Source organism: Ranitomeya imitator, chromosome 2 (genome assembly GCF_032444005.1).
Source record: "Ranitomeya imitator isolate aRanImi1 chromosome 2, aRanImi1.pri, whole genome shotgun sequence".
Taxonomy (NCBI): domain Eukaryota; kingdom Metazoa; phylum Chordata; class Amphibia; order Anura; family Dendrobatidae; genus Ranitomeya; species Ranitomeya imitator.
In genome coordinates this window covers 240,935,253-240,947,766 of record NC_091283.1, presented here as the reverse complement: position 1 = coordinate 240,947,766, position 12,514 = coordinate 240,935,253, and the positions used below count along the sequence as shown (strand labels likewise).

Here is a 12,514-nt window from a genome sequence, read left to right as displayed (position 1 = left end):
GTCACGAATCGTACCGTCGTAGCGATCAAAATGGCACTGTGTGACGGTACCCGTATTGTCGGATCATTGCAAGCAGGGATTAGTGCAGAGACTCTATCCAAACAAGATTAATTAGTACACAGGACACAGTACAAATAGTTGCTGAACGTCGGACGGCCCCCCGAAGAAGCCTACGCGAAACGCGCGTAGGGGCTGGCAATCCTCACATCCACACCACGACTGATATGGGTAAAGTCCAGTCCTGTATACTGTTTGTGACAGCTACTCTTACATAGGCTCCTAGTGGGACTGAATGAGGAGTTTCTTTCACTTGTGATAGACTTGTCTTATGTTGTGAACCTTGGACCTTAAGTCGCACTAGCTTGTTGGTGTGGTATGTGATTGTTATCTGAACCCTTCACATAAGTAACCCTATATATACTACTGAATTTTACTTATTGCTCTGCTGATTGTATGTTATCATTTAATAAATATTTGAAATATTTTTCTACTTGGCAGCATTTGGACTCCTTTTTTCTAATTATTTATGCTATTGTTGGGAGTTTTGTCTGTCCCTGATTGGACATTTGTGGCTCTGATCTAATTAATTATATGTAAGACTAATGTAACTGGACCAGTATTAATTCGTTCTTTTCTTTTTGGTTTTGAATAAAAACGCGGTCTCCCCTCCACTATTTTCTCAGCTCGATTTAAATTCCAGTTGGTGTACCCTCTCTGTTTCAATCTTGCTTTAATTTGGATTACCTCAGTATTATAATCTGTTTGTAAGCTACAGTTACGTTTAGCTCTAATCATTTCGCCCACCGGAATGCTTTTGATTGTGTGTTTAGGGTGATGAGTAAAGGTACCGTCACACTTAGCGACGCTGCAGCGATACCGACAACGATCCGGATCGCTGCAGCGTCGCTGGAGAGCTGTCACACAGACCGCTCTCCAGCGACCAACGATGCCGGTAACCATGGTAAACATCGGGTAACTAAGCGCAGGGCCGCGCTTAGTAACCCGATGTTTACCCTGGTTACCATCCTAAAAGTAAAAAAACCAAACCCTACATACTTACCTACCGCTGTCTGTCCTCCAGCGCTGTGCTCTGCACTCCTCCTGTACTGTCTGTGAGCACAGCGGCCGGAAAGCAGAGCGGTGACGTCACCGCTCTGCTTTCCGGCTGACCGACGCTCACAGCCAGTACAGGAGGAGTGCAGAGCACAGCGCTGGAGGACAGACAGCGGTAGGTAAGTATGTAGTGTTTGTTTTTTTTACTTTTAGGATGGTAACCAGGGTAAACATCGGGTAACTAAGCGCGGCCCTGCGCTTAGTAACCCGATGTTTACCCTGGTTACCAGTGAAGACATCGCTGAATCGGTGTCAAACACGCCGATTCAGCGATGTCTGCGGGGAGTCCAGCGACCAAATAAAGTTCTGGACTTTCTTCCCCGACCAGCGACAGCACAGCAGGGGCCTGATCGCTGCTGCCTGTCACACTGGACGATATCGCTAGCGAGGACGCTGCAACGTCACGGATCGCTAGCGATATCGTCTAGTGTGACGGTACCTTAAGGGCATGTAAGATAGTGTTACCTGCAGTGCTTTTTCTAAAGGTGGAAGTTGTGACTACATCTCCATGAATTCCTCTTAATCTCAAATCCAAAAAATTAACCTCATTGAAATCCTGGCACACCGTAAATCTTAGATTGAAAAAATTACAGTTCAAATAAAATTCAAATGTGTCTGTAACAGAAAAATCAGGGCCACAAACTAAGATGACATCATCAATATATCTACCATACCACAATATGTGGTCTTTAAAGGGATTGTCAACAGTATAGATATATAATTCTTCCCACCAGCTCATAACGAGATTGGCGAGAGACGGGGAATACTTAGCCCCCATAGACACACCATTAGTTTGTCTGTAGAAGATGTCATTAAAGCAAAAATAATTGTTAGAAATGAGAAAAATTACAACATCACAAATATAGTCCTGAAGTTCTTGAGTAAAATTACTATATTTTTGTAGATGAAATTTTAATGCATGTAAGGCCACTTTGTGAGGTATAGATGTGTAGAGAGAAATCACATCTGTGGTGATCCAAGAAAACCCACTACACCAAGTGAAATCCTGTAAGGCATTAAGTACATCGGAACTGTCCCTTAAATAACCTAGAATCCTTTGAACAAGAGGCTGGAGAAGTGAATCCAACCATTCACCTAGTTTCTCACCCAAGGAACCAATTCCTGAGACAATTGGTCTCATAGGAGGGGGATTGATACCTTTATGGGTCTTGGGTAAGGCATATAGGATGGGAATTACAGGATTTTCCACTTTAAGGTATTCCATTTCTTTTTTACTAAAAAAAACCAAATGAAAACCTTCATCAATGATCTTATGGGTACGTACTTTGATGGTCTGTGTGGGATTGTTACTCAAGCGCTCATAGATAGCTTCGTCATTCAACATATTTTCTACCCAACTCACATAATCTATTTTATTCATGATGACTACAGAACCACCTTTATCTGAATTTTTGATTACAAGGTTATCGTTATTTTTTAACTGTTCATAAGCCATTTTTAAATTTGGTGTTAAATTGGAGTTGGTTAAATGTTTTCTGAGAGAATTCTCAGAAACTGATTTTAATTCCGATTCCACAGCATTCTGAAATTTATCCATGGCAGGTCTCCTAGATTGCACAGGATAAAAATGAGGGTTTGTTATGTGTAAATGAGAATTCAATGGAACACAATCCTGATTCTCAGAATCGAGGTCTTGCAAGCATGTGAGCAATAATTGTTCTCTAAAACTGAGTGATTTAAATTGGTTAACTGGTATAACACTATCTTCACTAGTGGAATTGATTTGTTCCTCAAAATGTAACTTAAGTGTGATATTTCTAATAAATTTATTAACATCACAAATAGTGAAACCAAAAAGGTCCAGCTAAGTAACAAATGGTACTTCCTAGCATATATATAAACCACAAGATGGCAGTAAATCCCTGTCATCTATAAAGAAGCGAACCATACATAAAGATAAAAAATATGAAATTTATTACAGAAAAAAATACAAATAATATACAAACATGTAAAAAAAGCCACAAGATATCATCCTAGTTATATCCCATGGGAGGGTGGCGAGGAACACCAAATAAGAATACCATGCGATACTATATATAATAGTCGACTACCTATTTTACATATACAAATATAGGTGCACAAAAGCATCCCTTGCTGACACCTCACAGTCTGAGGTAAAATGACGGCAGTCCTACAAACCCTCTTATCTCACCATGTATAAATAAGCCTATACTGAAAATTCATACAAAAATATGGCACAAGGGAGAAAGGGTCCAAATAATTACCAATGCAGGTTTCTACGAAGTGTGTCCTCCCACGTCACAATCCCAGCGCCCCGACGCGCGTTTCGCCCTGGCTTCTTCCGGGGGCGTCAGTGCATAGCACTGTGTCAGATCAGCGATGTGACAGGCAGTGCAGGAGGCTTTCCGGCGCCTGCTGTGAGCAGGCACCGGCTAGCCACCTCACTTCAGGACCCGGAAGGAGTCCCGTGGCCATCTTGGATCCGGGGACTCCTTCCAGGACACTGGAACAACGCGATCGCTTCGTGTTGTTCCGGTGGGAGAGCGCAGAGTCTGGATTTATCCCAGTTAATCATCCTGCCAAGGTCCTGTAAAGAAGAAACTATATATCCTAGTCTTTGTTCACATTGCAGGGGGGAATTGCATACTATTAAGAGGTCATTAAGTATGGGATAATTAAGGTATCTTTAACCCGTAAATAAGACATTACCTCCAACATTAATTTAGTAAACATGCGGGGTGCCATAGATAAACCAAAGGGCATTGCTTTAAATTGTAGATGACAGATATGAAATATAATGAATGTGAACACTTACCAAAGGCTAATTTCTGAATGCATGGGGCGTCAGAAGAAGCCAGGGCGAAACGCGCGTCGGGGCGCTGGGATTGTGACGTGGGAGGACACACTTTGTAGAAACCTGCATTGGTAATTATTTGGACCCTTTCTCCCTTGTGCCATATTTTTGTATGAATTTTCAGTATAGGCTTATTTATACATGGTGAGATAAGAGGGTTTGTAGGACTGCCGTCATTTTACCTCAGACTGTGAGGTGTCAGCAAGGGATGCTTTTGTGCACCTATATTTGTATATGTAAAATAGGTAGTCGATTATTATAGATAGTATCGCATGGTATTCTTATTTGGTGTTCCTCGCCACCCTCCCATGGGATATAACTAGGATGATATCTTGTAGCTTTTTTTAGATGTTTGTATATTATTTGTATTTTTTTCTGTAATAAATTTCATATTTTTTATCTTTATGTATGGTTGGCTTCTTTATAGATGACAGGGATTTACTGCCATCTTGTGGTTTATATAACATCACAAATAGTAGAAAACATTTCAAAATTACAACTGGGAACGAAATTAAGTCCGTACGAAAGCAAAACCTGTTGATCCGGGGTGAGTGGAAAAGAGGACAAATTAATGACGTCAAAGTTACCTAATGTGGAGTCCTCAGGTGGTATCTCTGTGTTCCTTTGTTTAGATTGATGCTTCCTTCCTTTTCTTCGTATTTTCTTCTTTTGAAGTATAGTGGACGCTTGTTCTTTTTGAAATACAAGTTTTTTAAATCACTTTTTAAATCAGTTACGTCAATCACTTATCCCACCGGTGTGCCTTCCGGTGTAGGGTTATTTAAGTGGGATACATGGGTCTTTTAGAATGTCATGATTAAGGGAGCCTAGTCTCCAGAAACGCGTTGAGATTCTTACCCATATGGTTGTGCTGAAGTCTGTATCCTCCATGTTTAAAGTTTGTGAATAAAGAAAACGCTTTTTTACGGACTCGGTGAAGCTGGACATTTCTTTCTTTTTTTGGATCTTGTACGCCTGGACACAGCGGGTCCGTGCTCCCGAGGTTTGGTTGCTGAATCACGGGTGAGCTGGTTTATGTTCCTTCTTACAAAATTATTTTCGCCTACATAACATTGATTGGTTTATTTTTATTTGATATTTGGGAGGCAGAATGAACAAACAGTTGAACACCACACACTACTGGCTCATCCAACAAGGTTTTCTATTAGACTGTGAACTGTCATTGTCTTGGTAAATAATTAAAGTTTTCCCTTCCCCCATGAAAGCACCCCTAAAAGAGGGGAGCCACCCAGTCAGGACAGGAACCCTACTGAAAATAAAAGGGTGGTACTTCTCCTTCGATTCAGTTGGGTTTCCTGTCCTGACAGGGACCCTCGTGCTGAAAACGGCGGAAGATTTTTTGCCTACTTACCCACTCCCGTCCCAGCGTGGAAGAACAGGCAGGGCCTGTGCGCTGGACCTAGGGTGCAGGAAGAGCCCATGGTACCTTCGGGCCTCAGTGTCCGAACAAGCATCGGTGCAGCACGGTCGGGTGTCCAGGGCTCCTCTGTGGCTGCCGCACCACCCTCCCCCCTCTGCCGGCGTGCAGGAGGGGTAGCCGCTTCCGAGTCGCGCGTCTGACGTCACACGCAAGGCATGCTGGGAATGGGCGTGCCTGCGTGACGTCGGGGGCCGAATCCAAGATTGCGGCACCCATGACGAAAACCCCGGCCAGCAAATATTTACTCCAGCGGCGTGACAGAGGAGGGAAGGGGCAACCATTGGGCACCGGATGAGGCGGGGAGTGCAGTAGATCCCTTATAAATTGGGGATGACCACAGAAGACTCACTCATGCCCAGAACTTCATCATGGAAGTGGGAGAGCAGCAGCAGCCGCCATAGCAGCAGCAGGAGCTCTTGCCAGATGCCTTGCCGAGCCACCAGCATACCAGGATAAGTAGCTGCTCAAGTGGTAGGAGCAGCAGTCATCCTGTCCAGCAAGACTCCTCGGCATCCAGAAGGGACGTTGTACGTGCATCTGTCCAGGCTCCGAAACCGTTACCCTTGACTGTCAGCGGTGGTGAGTGATCTACGTGAATCGTATACAAGATTTCTCTCGCGTATCACCCCTACTCTGGAACCCTCTACCACAACACATCAGACTCTCGCCTACCATCGAAACCTTCAAAAAGAACCTGAAGACCCACCTCTTCCGACAAGCCAACAACCTGCAGTAACCACCGATCGACCAAACCGCTGCATGACCAGCTCTATCCTCGCCTACTGTATCCTCACCCATCCCTTGTAGATTGTGAGCCTTCGCGGGCAGGGTCCTCACTCCTCCTGTACCAGTTATGACTTGTATTGTTTAAGATTATTGTACTTGTTTTTATCATGTATACCCCTCCTCACATGTAAAGCGCCATGGAATAAATGGCGCTATAACAATAAATAATAATAATAATGTCACCCTTATGGTACCAGGGTCCATTTTTTCTGCTTCATCACTAGGGGTTGAGGAAGTCTAGCGGTAAATCAAAGAACAGAGACTGCGCCCTTTTTAAAGACGCTTGCAGTTCAGTGGCAGAAGGATCTCTGCGCTAACTGCATTAATAAGACTATACAGGAAGAAACCCCTAATTTTCTCTTCGCCACGACAGCACACACTGAGAGAGAGGGGATTCGCCCCTAGGATCAGGAAACCTACAGAGAGATAAAAGGGGCGGCTCCCCTCGCTCCTCAGTTGGTTTCCTGTTACTAGACTGGAACCTGCAGAGATTATGCTCTGAAGTTTGATCTAAGAAGAGGAATGCTTGCCTGGATAGCCGCCTGTGCTGTTTCTTATAAGAGCGTCGGGGGCTCCAGTGCGGGTGACAGGGTCGGGAGAATGTTCCTTTATGGCTCCCCCCTCCTCTGGGTAGAATGACAGGAGTCATTCCTTACCAGTGCCTCCGGAAGATTGAATTCAAGGCATGGAAAGTTCCTTATACACGCGCTACTGCAACAGTTTCTCTGCTGGGACACTGATTGTGGGTATATCCTGCCAAGGAAGCACTGCCTCAAGGGCCAGGAGGTAAGGCGTGCAAGCTCCTACCTGAATTTCTGAAATTACAGAAAAAGGACTGGCACATCCAAACTAGTGTGAATAGGTGCATACCAGGAGCAGCTACCTCCATATATAATGTACAAAAAAAGGTTGCACTCTATTGTGCCAAAGCATGTCAAATTTGAAATACATGAAATATGAAAAGCAAAATGGCTTTTGAACATTAGGAAAAATATTTGAGATGCTTTGCACAAAATTTAGCCAAATAGTGTGAGCCCATCAACCATTGTCAAGGTGGCCTCATTAATCTGATGGGTCCCTGACCTCCCTGTCCAAATGTGAACAATTACCGAAGGTGGTTTTTAATTACATCTAATCACATTTAGTTCCGACCAACCCATATATGTAAGCTTTACTGAGAGAGGTGTCTACATTCACCCATGCATTCAGAAATTAGCCTTTGGTAAGTGTTCACATTCATTATATTTCATATCTGTCATCTACAATTTAAAGCAATGCCCTTTGGTTTATCTATGGCACCCCGCATGTTTACTAAATTAATGTTGGAGGTAATGTCTTATTTACGGGTTAAAGATACCTTAATTATCCCATACTTAATGACCTCTTAATAGTATGCAATTCCCCCCTGCAATGTGAACAAAGACTAGGATATATAGTTTCTTCTTTACAGGACCTTGGCAGGATGATTAACTGGGATAAATCCAGACTCTGCGCTCTCCCACCGGAACAACGCGAAGCGATCGCGTTGTTCCAGTGTCCTGGAAGGAGTCCCCGGATCCAAGATGGCCACAGGACTCCTTCCGGGTCCTGAAGTGAGGTGGCTAGCCGGTGCCTGCTCACAGCAGGCGCCGGAAAGCCTCCTGCACTGCCTGTCACATCGCTGATCTGACACAGTGCTATGCAAAGTGTCAGATCAGCAATCTGATCTAATATAGTGACGTCCCACCCTGGGTCAATATACAAGAAAAGGTTGCACTCTATCGTGCCAAATCACGTCAAATATGAAATCCATGAAATATGAATAACAAAATGGCTTTTTGAACATTAGGAAAACATTTCTGAGACGCTTAGCACAGAATTTGGCCAATTAGTGTGAGCCCGTCAACCATCGTCAAGGTGGTCTCATTAAACTGATGGGTACCTGACCTCCCTGTCCAAATGTGAACACTTAACGAAGGCTAATGTCTGTATGCTTGAGTGAATATGGACACCTCTCAGCAAAGCCTACGTATGGGATGGCCGGAACCAAGTGTGATCCCTTCACCATCTGGTTTTTAATTGCGTCTAATCACACTTGGCTCCGGCCATCCCATATGTAGGCTTTACTGACAGAGGTGTCCATATTCACCCAAGCATACAGACATTAGCCTTCGGTAAGTGTTCACATTTGGACAGGGAGGTCAGGTACCCATCAGTTTAACCCCTTCCCGACCTTTGACGCCACGTAGGCGTCATGAAAGTCGGTGCCATTCCGACCCATGACGCCTATGCGGCGTCATGGAAAGATCGCGTCCCTGCAGATCGGGTGAAAGGGTTAACTCCCATTTCACCCGATCTGCAGGGACAGGGGGAGTGGTAGTTTAGCCCAGGGGGGGTGGCTTCACCCCCTCGTGGCTACGATCGCTCTGATTGGCTGTTGAAAGTGAAACTGCCAATCAGAGCGATTTGTAATATTTCACCCATTATAACGGGTGAAATATTACAATCCAGCCATGGCCGATGCTGAAATATCATCGGCCATGGCTGGAAATACTAGTGTGCCCCCACCCCACCCCTCCGATCGCCCTCCCAGCCCTCCGATCTGGCCGGTACACTGCTCCGGCTCCCCTCCGTCCAGTGCTCCGCTCCCCCCCGTGCTCTTGTCCGCTCCTCCCGTGCTCCAATCACCCCCCCGTGCTCCAATCACCCCCCCTGCACTCCGATCCACCCCCCCCGGTGCTCCGTTCCACCCCCCCGTGCTCCATTCCAGCCCCCCCGTGCTCCGTTCCACGCCCCCCGTGCTCCGTTCCACCCCTCCCGCACTCCGATTCCCCCCCCCGTGCTCCGATCCCCCCCCCCGTGGTCCCCCCCCACCCCATCATACTTACCGATCCAGCCGGGGTCCCGTCCGTCTTCTCCCTGGGCGCCGCCATCTTCCAAAATGGCGGGCGCATGCGCAGTGCGCCCGCCGAATCTGCCGGCCGGCAGATTCGTTCCAAAGTGCATTTTGATCACTGAGATATAATCTATCTCAGTGATCAAAATAAAAAAAATAATAAATGACCCCCCCCCCTTTGTCACCCCCATAGGTAGGGACAATAAAAAAATAAAGAAATTTTTTTTTTTCCACTAATGTTAGAATAGGGTTAGGGCTAGGGGTAGGGGTAGGGTTAGGGTTAGGGCTAGGGTTAGGGTTTCGGTATGTGCACACGTATTCTGGTCCTCTGCGGATTTTTCCGCTGCGGATTTGATAAATCCGCAGTGCTAAACCGCTGCGGATTTATGGCGGATTTACCGCGGTTTTTCTGCGCATTTCACTGCGGTTTTACAACTGCGATTTTCTATTTGAGCAGTTGTAAAACCGCTGCGGAATCCACACAAAGAAGTGACATGCTGCGGAATGTAAACCGCTGCGTTTCCGTGCAGTTTTTCCGCAGCATGGGCACAGCGATTTTTGTTTCCCGTAGGTTTACATTGAACTGTAAACTCATGGGAAACTGCTGCGGATCCGCAGCGTTTTCCGCAGCGTGTGCACATACCTTTAGAATTAGGCTATGTGCACACGGTGCGGATTTGGCTGCGGATTCGCAGCAGTGTTCCATCAGGTTTACAGTACCATGTAAACATATGGAAACCAAATCCGCTGTGCCCATGGTGCAGAAAATACCACGCGGAAACGCTGCGTTGTATTTTCCGCAGCATGTCAATTCTTTGTGCGGATTCCGCAGCGTTTTACACCTGTTCCTCAATAGGAATCCGCAGGTGAAATCCGCACAAAAAACACTGGAAATCCACGGAAAATCCGCAGGTAAAACGCAGTGCCTTTTACCCGCAGATTTTTCAAAAATGGTGCGAAAATATCTCACACGAATCCGCAACGTGGGCACATAGCCTTAGGGTTAGGGTTGGAATTAGGGTTGTGGTTATGGTTAGGGGTGTGTTGGGGTTAGGGTTGTGGTTAGGGGTGTGTTGCGGTTAGGGTTGTGTTTAGGGTTATGGCTACAGTTGGGATTAGGGTTAGGGGTGTGTTGGGGTTAGTGTTGGAGGTAGAATTGAGGGGTTACCACTGTTTAGGCACATCAGGGGTCTCCAAACGCAACATGGCGCCACCATTGATTCCAGCTAATCTCGTATTCAAAAAGTCAAATGGTGCTCCCTCACTTCCGAGCCCTGACGTGTGCCCAAACAGTGGTTTACCCCCACATATGGGGTACCAGCATACTCAGGACAAACTGCGCAACAATTACTGGGGTCCAATTTCTCCTGTTACCCTTGTGAATCAAAAAAAATGCTTGCTAAAACATAATTTTTGAGGAAAGAAAAATTATTTTTTATTTTCACGGCTCTGCGTTGTAAACGTCTGTGAAGCACTTGGGGGTTCAAAGTGCTCACCACATATCTAGATAAGTTCCTTGGGGGGTCTAATTTCTAAAATGGGGTCACTTGTGGGGGTTTCTACTGTTTAGGCACACCAGGGGCTCTGCAAACGCAACGTGACACCCGCAGACCATTCCATCAAAGTCTGCATTTCAAAAGTCACTACTTCCCTTCTGAGCCCCGACATGTGCCCAAACAGTGGTTTACCCCCACTCATGGGGTATCAGCGTACTCAGGAGAAACTGGACAACAACTTTTGGGGTCCAATTTCTCCTGTAACCCTTGGGAAAATAAAAAATTCTGGGCTAAATAATTATTTTTGAGGAAAGAAAACGTATTTATTATTTTCACGGCTCTGCATTATAAACTTCTATGAAGCGCTTGGGGGTTCAACGTGCTCACCACACATCTAGATAAGTTCCTTTCGGGGTCTAGTTTCCAAAATGCGGTCACTTGTGGGGGGTTTCTACTGGTAAGCCACATCAGGGGCTCTGCAAACGCAACGTGACGCCCACAGAGCATTCCATCAAAGTCTGCATTTCAAAACGTCACTACTTCACTTCCGAGCCTCGGCATGTGCCCAAACAGTGGTTTACCCCCACATATGGGGTATCAGCGTACTCAGGAGAAACTGGACAACAACTTTTGGGGTCCAGTTTCTTCTGTAACCCTTGGGAAAATAAAAAATTCTGGGCTAAATAATTATTTTTGAGGAAAGAAAACGTATTTATTATTTTCACGGCTCTGCATTATAAACTTCTATGAAGCACTTGGGGGTTCAAAGTGCTCACCACACATCTAGATAAGTTCCTTTGGGGGTCTAGTTTCCAAAATGGGGTCACTTGTGGGGGGTTTCTACTGTTAAGCCAAATCAGGGGCTCTGCAAACGCAACGTGACGCCCACAGAGCATTCCATCAAAGTCTGCATTTCAAAACGTCACTACTTCACTTCCGAGCCCCGGCATGTGCCCAAACAGTGATTTACCCCCACATATGGGGTATCAGCGTACTCAGGAGAAACTGGACAACAACTTTTGGGGTCAAATTTCTCCTGTTACCCTTGGGAAAATAAAAAATTGCAGGCTAAAAGATCATTTTTGAGAAAATAATTTTTTTTTTTTTTCATGGCTCTGCGTTATAAACTTCTGTGAAGCACTTGGGGGTTCAAAGTCCTCACCACACATCTAGATTAGTTCCTTTGGGGGTCTAGTTTCCAAAATGGTGTCATTTCTGGGGGATCTCCAATGTTTAGGCACACAGGGGCTCTCCAAACGTGACATGGTGTCCGCTAATGATTGGAGCTAATTTTCCATTTAAAAAGCCAAATGGCGTGCCATCCCTTCCGAGCCCTGCCGTGCGCCCAAACAGTGGTTTACCCCCACATATTGGGTATCTGCGTACTCAGGACAAACAGGACAACAATATTTGGGGTCCAATTTCTCCTATTATCCTTGGCAAAATAGGAAATTCCAGGCTAAAAAATCATTTTTGAGGAAAGAAAAATTATTTTTTATTTTCATGGCTCTGCGTTATAAACTTCTGTGAAGCACCTGGGGGTTTAAAGTGCTCAATATGCATCTAGATAAGTTCCTTGGGGGGTCTAGTTTCCAAAATGGGGTCACTTGTGGGGGAGCTCCAATGTTTAGGCACACAGGGGCTCTCCAAACGCGACATGGTGTCCACTAACAATTGGAGCTAATTTTCCATTCAAAAAGTCAAATGGCGCGCCTTCCCTTCCGAGCCCTGCCGAGTGCCCAAACAGTGGTTTACCCCCACATATGAGGTATCGACGTACTCGGGAGAAATTGCCCAACAAATTTTATGATCCATTTTACCCTACTGCCCATGTGAAAATGAAAAAATTGAGGCGAAAAGAATTTTTTTGTGAAAAAAAAGTACTTTTTCATTTTTACAGATCAATTTGTGAAGCACCTGAGGGTTTAAAGTGCTCACTAGGCATCTAAATAAGTTCCTTGGGGGGT

At 45.3% G+C, this 12,514-nt stretch overlaps 1 protein-coding gene across 3 annotated transcripts in view; it reads left to right on the top strand.

The window, feature by feature from the left end:
- Positions 1-12,514, top strand: part of LOC138662854 (oocyte zinc finger protein XlCOF22-like) — a 234,776-nt gene that overhangs the window by 196,439 nt on the left and 25,823 nt on the right. The gene's annotated exons all lie outside the window — the stretch shown is intronic.